The following is a 5,571-nucleotide window of genomic DNA, read 5'->3' as shown; positions in this document are numbered from 1 at the left end:
TTTTGAGTTATTTTCTGCTTTAATTATGAGCTAAAAACTCATAACTTCTGTTTAGGATAAATGACTTTATGAATATGGTTTGATTTTATGATTGGATTAATTTAATTTGGTGATTTTGTTTTGTTACGCTTGTTAAAGAACCTTATGTGTTAATTACAACTATTTTCTGTTAATTAACCAGAATATTATGTTGCATGAACATCTCTTAATTGCTAATCTCATATGATTTGTGTGAAAACATTGTTATATGCCTAGGAATAGCGAACGTGAAACTAGGGTTAACTAGAAAATAGGAAAATTAATGTGAAAGTCTTGTGTGACGAACCATCGACAAGAGGAGGTTAATTGAATTATCAATTTGATTAGCTACTGTAAGTCTTACTTAACCCGAATCAATAAACTAGGAAATTAATTAGTTTAATCACGTGATCACTGCCTAAATTGATTTATTTTTTAAGAATTAGTAATAGCAAACGTGAACCTGGAACAAGTGTTATAATAATCCGGTTTTTTTAATCGAATCCCCGATATTTTCCGGGCATTTTTTTTTATTTGATCTTTTTCTTACCGGTATTTTGTGGTACATTCTTTTTAAGACTTATCTTAGTCTTTTTCGGTAAGGTCTCATAGACTTTGTGTGTCTTAGTTTGTTCATTTTCGGTTTGTTTACGAGTTTTTCCATTAATAAATATGTGGTTAACACAAAAATGATACATTAATGTTTACAAAAATAATACATTAAAGTTTAATAATAATAAGGATAAAAATGTGTAATGTGTGGTTAATTTTTGTATATGTATGTAAATTTTTGGCTTCTAATATATTTTTAGACCGATCTCATATTGTTCTTGTACCGGTCTAGTGTTTTTTTAGAACCGATCTCGTTTTATACTGGTTTGGTCTTCTATCTTTTTTCTTGGAACTTGGTTCGAAACTGATCTTTTTGTGCTTTTCTAGTCTTTAATCACCAAATTAATTTTTTATTTATTATTTCAGAAAATCAAAATCCAACTATTTTTTCAGTTGTTTGATAATTATTCGGTTTCTACATATTCAAATTTCGTTAGTCTATGAATACCATTTTTGATAATTTTTTGAGGTTGGAAGCAATCGCACAATATTCATATAATAATCGTTCTTTCTTTTTCTTTTATACTTATCCAACGTTAATGAAAACAACTCGAGTTGTGGATTTTGGAATCAGTGTAAATCACACAAGTTGCTATACTTAGCATGTGAACGTACGTACATTGGTTGATTTTTTTAACGTGTTTTAACTTTGTAACTATATTATTTTCCCTTATAATCTACGATAATGATCTAAATGTCGACTTATCTATTATAATAAATGAATATCTATTATAATAAATAAAGATTTATTTTGCCACATGTCAACCTTTTATAAATTTTGACATTAGTTATTTTGTAGTATTTTTAGAATAAATAATATTCACATGTTATTTTTTGGATTTTTTCAAATTTTAAAATTAAAAAGCCACACAATAGTTATACTTATATATGCAAATTATTTATTGTATTAAATGTGACAATAAATTGTAACGAATATGTTTCTTCATTCCTTATTATGTCAAAAAATTTAATTTTACACTTTAATATTTAGAGTAAATTACATGAATAGTCGCCATGGTTTAATATAATTTGCGTGTTTGGTACATAACTTATTTTTTTAACTCAGAAGGTCCTTATTGTTTGTTTTTCCTACGCGCTTGGTCCCTGTCTTATCTAAAAATACTATTTTGCCCTTGATTTTTTGATTTATTTAAATAAACACACCCCCAATCTCACCCCCTCACCTTATCTTACCTACCCCACCATTTTTTCCTATTTAAATAATAGTCTTTTTAGCTAAGATAGGGACCAAACGTATAACAAAAACAAACAGTAGGGACCAAGCGCGTAACAAATACAAACAGTAGGGACCTTCCGAGTTAAAAAAATAAGTTAAGGACCAAGTGTGCAAATTACCCCAAACCATAGGGACCATTCGTGTAATTTACTCTAATATTTAATTTTTTTAATCAACCCGTGTAATAAGTTTAACACCTAGTATCTAATATAAGGTAGAGAAAATAACTAAACTAGCTATTTTTCCTAATTACCTATCTAAAAATAGCCAAAAATAAAGACATTAGCCAAAAATAGTCCTAGTTCGGCCAGCGTTGACTACGGTCAACGGGAGAAGTCTACGGTTTTAGGGCAATGAGCTACTGTTTTCCGGTCTGCGTACTCTTTCGGGACCCATTGGCTCATAGTATATAATGTATTGATTTTCAGATTATGTCATTTTTTACTACTTTTTAATTATTATTTTTCTATTGTTTTCTCTCAATGGAGCATCCGAAGAACAACGAGGTACGTCTATTTTTTTATCGAAATTTTACCATATTCTTGATTAGGAGTAGTCTTTGTACATGGGGATAATTTAAAAAAAAATAAAAGACCGAAAAAAATAGTAAAACTGTAGGTTTCATACGAAACCTACTATGTACAAGTCCATAATGCACAGGTTGTGCTGTGCAGACTTGTACACCGTAGGTTTTGTATGAACCCTACGATTTTTTTAAAATGGTTGTATGGTGGTTGTCAAGGCCAAAAAAATTAATAACCCTAAATATTACATACTAAAACAGTGTATAGTGGTAAAGGGGTTGAATCCACGGAGATTGGTTCAATATATAACTCTATGAAAAATCTCTTTGTAAAAATACTTGAAAAATAACAAAAATATAAAATTGGGGGATTTTGGTCTTATAAAATACTTGAAATAAAACTAGAATTAAACTAAGATTTAAATGGACAATTCAACAAAAATAAGAATTTGATATAAGATCAATAAGGGAAAGATGGTTGACTTAAGGTTTCCTCGCTTTGACTTTTTGATGAACATATCATTAGAATCCAATGGTGCAATACTTGTTTTAAATCCTCAATTTGGCCATAGTAATCCAAGAAGCTTGAGATTACCTAGACATTTCTTAGTTTTTAAAATGGTTAGAGAAGCTCCTAACAATTTCCTTAGTCAAAGTCACAATTTCCATTAAGCATGTAATTAATGAAAGTCAACTAGCATTAAAAACTAAAAAGTCACCAAATCCAAGAGGAGTCAATTATTTTCACTACCATGTTAGAGAAAATGTTTTTATGATTGTGTGAAGCAAAAACAACACAAAAATCATTTGTTGCTTGCTAATTTGAGGATCCTTTACTTAATCAAGAAATTAGCCAACTAATCACCACAAACACATTTAAACTCATGAATAAAAACATACTAGTAGTGATAATATGTTAAAACACAAAACATTTCCATAAAGATTTAAGAACAAGTTCATGGATTCTTCAACATTCAACAAAAGTTCAAAGGATTCAACAAAAGTCAACCAAGATTAGTTTAGCCAAACATGGCTAAACTCAAAGAAATAAAGTTAGAGAAGATTGTAACATTTTACAATAATCAAGAGGTGAAAAGAAGATGTTATTGAGGTGTTCTGGGCATTCAAAAGTGCTCCAAACTCCAGAGAGAAAGTGTTAAAATCGGACATCCAAGATAAGGCTGAAGAGGCATACCAACCTTCCCAATATAGAGCTCTAGACAAAATCCCGAATTTGCCCTTGTCAGGAATCCATGCGGGTCGTGTGACTGTGACGTAGTTTTTGGGGCTCCTTCAAGATTTGGGCCTCCACAGCTATTCCATTGGCCCAGTTCGAGTCTAATCACCTTCTAGCCCATTTCTCTTCGATAGTTATTCAATTTGAGCCCAATTTCCCTCTCCAAATCACTCATAGCTTCCGCAAACTTCCGATCATCGATCCTTGCACACTTGAAAATTCTCCATTGCCTTGCAAATTTAAAATTCAAATCTTTCAAGCCTTCAAGCAATTGACAAGTCCATTCCATGAATCACCTCCATAGCCATCAAGCATGAAATCCCCATTTCCCTTCAAGCCCAATCACCTCCCAAGAGTCCCGCTCCGCTAGTCTCCAAGAAAATCTGAAATAACAAAAAGGAATATATGCATGGAACTAGAAACTACCCGAAAGGAATAACAAAAAGGAACTAGAAAGTACCCGAAATGGTCATAAAATAACAAAAAGGAATATATATGCATGAAAATCAACTAAAATGCGAATGAAATGTGCTAAAATAAACTATAAAAAGAAGTAAATAAAATGAAGCTATTATTGTAACCTGTAAACAATTGTATATATGTTATGATTTCGTGATTTTTTTCAAAAAACAAAAAAAAAAATTACCGACATCGTAGGTTTTTTGGAAACATACGGTGTACAATCAATTAATGCATAGTTTGTGTAATAAACGGTCACCATAGGTTTCCTTATACCTATGTTTTTTTTAAAAAAATGGTTGTAACATGTAAACGATTATATATATATATATATATATATATATATATATATATATATATATTATATATATATATATATATATATATATATATATATATATATATATATATATATATATGTTATGATTCCGTGTTTTTTTATCGACAAACTAAAAAACAAATTACCAAAACCGTAGGTTTTTTGGAAACCTACGGCGTATAATCACTTAATGCACAGTTTATGCATTAAATGGTTGTACACCGTAGGTTTCCTTCAACATATGGTTTTTAATTTATTTTTTTGTTTGTTTTTTTCAAAAAAAAAATGGTGTACGAAGTCTCAAAAATTGTATATATATGTTATGACTTCATGTTTCCACTTTGTGATAAAGTATGTTATTGTCTCACCATTTTCAAAGTTGAACGCCGCTATTGATGGAGCCCTATCAGATATGATTATAGGAATGTAACGTCCTCGACGTTGCCTATACATTTACAGAATTTTCGAAGGAACCAAGACCATATCTCCCGACATTCACTTTTTCATATCGCATAAGCAACATGCATAATTTGGTTTTGACCATCCATTGTCACTGCAAGCAACATCGTACCCTTGAATTCACCATTTAGGTAACCAACAACAATTATTAGGGTCGGCCTCCAAATTTGATGAACGTTTATACCTACAATTATTTGTAATTGCATTAACAAATACCAATTAGGATTCATATGTTATAATTGTTATAAAAAATATCACTGCTTACCGAGCAACCCAACGCGATATACACGATCTCAAACCGATCATCATTGTTTTTCTTATTTAAGTAACAGTTCATGGATTATGCTTGACCATGTAACGCCCTGTTTCGAATCATTTTCCATTGCAGTGTGGTGATCAAGGAGTGGATATTAGCATACTTAGAACCATTGAAGAATTGAGTTTGGGCTCATTGGAGGTGGATGATGTAGTTTTGATGATCCTGGTATTCGGTTTGTGTTTTGGAGTCCAAGGTATCATTAAAGGCGTTGGTTTGGACCTTTTATGAATTTTGGATTTAATTTCGGTTGGTTCTCAGACTAAATAAAGTTTATGTAAGTGTAGGGTTTCTCGTTAACTTTTCGTGGATATAAAGAACGTCGAAAACGGATAAGGGATGCAAAAGTTATGATCATTTGAAGTTAGAAGGGTTTGGACCAAACCGGGTA

This window comes from Lactuca sativa, chromosome 5 (genome assembly GCF_002870075.4).
Source record: "Lactuca sativa cultivar Salinas chromosome 5, Lsat_Salinas_v11, whole genome shotgun sequence".
NCBI lineage: Eukaryota > Viridiplantae > Streptophyta > Magnoliopsida > Asterales > Asteraceae > Lactuca > Lactuca sativa.
The sequence above is the reverse complement of the archived record's forward strand: the minus strand, read 5'-3'. Positions refer to the sequence as shown.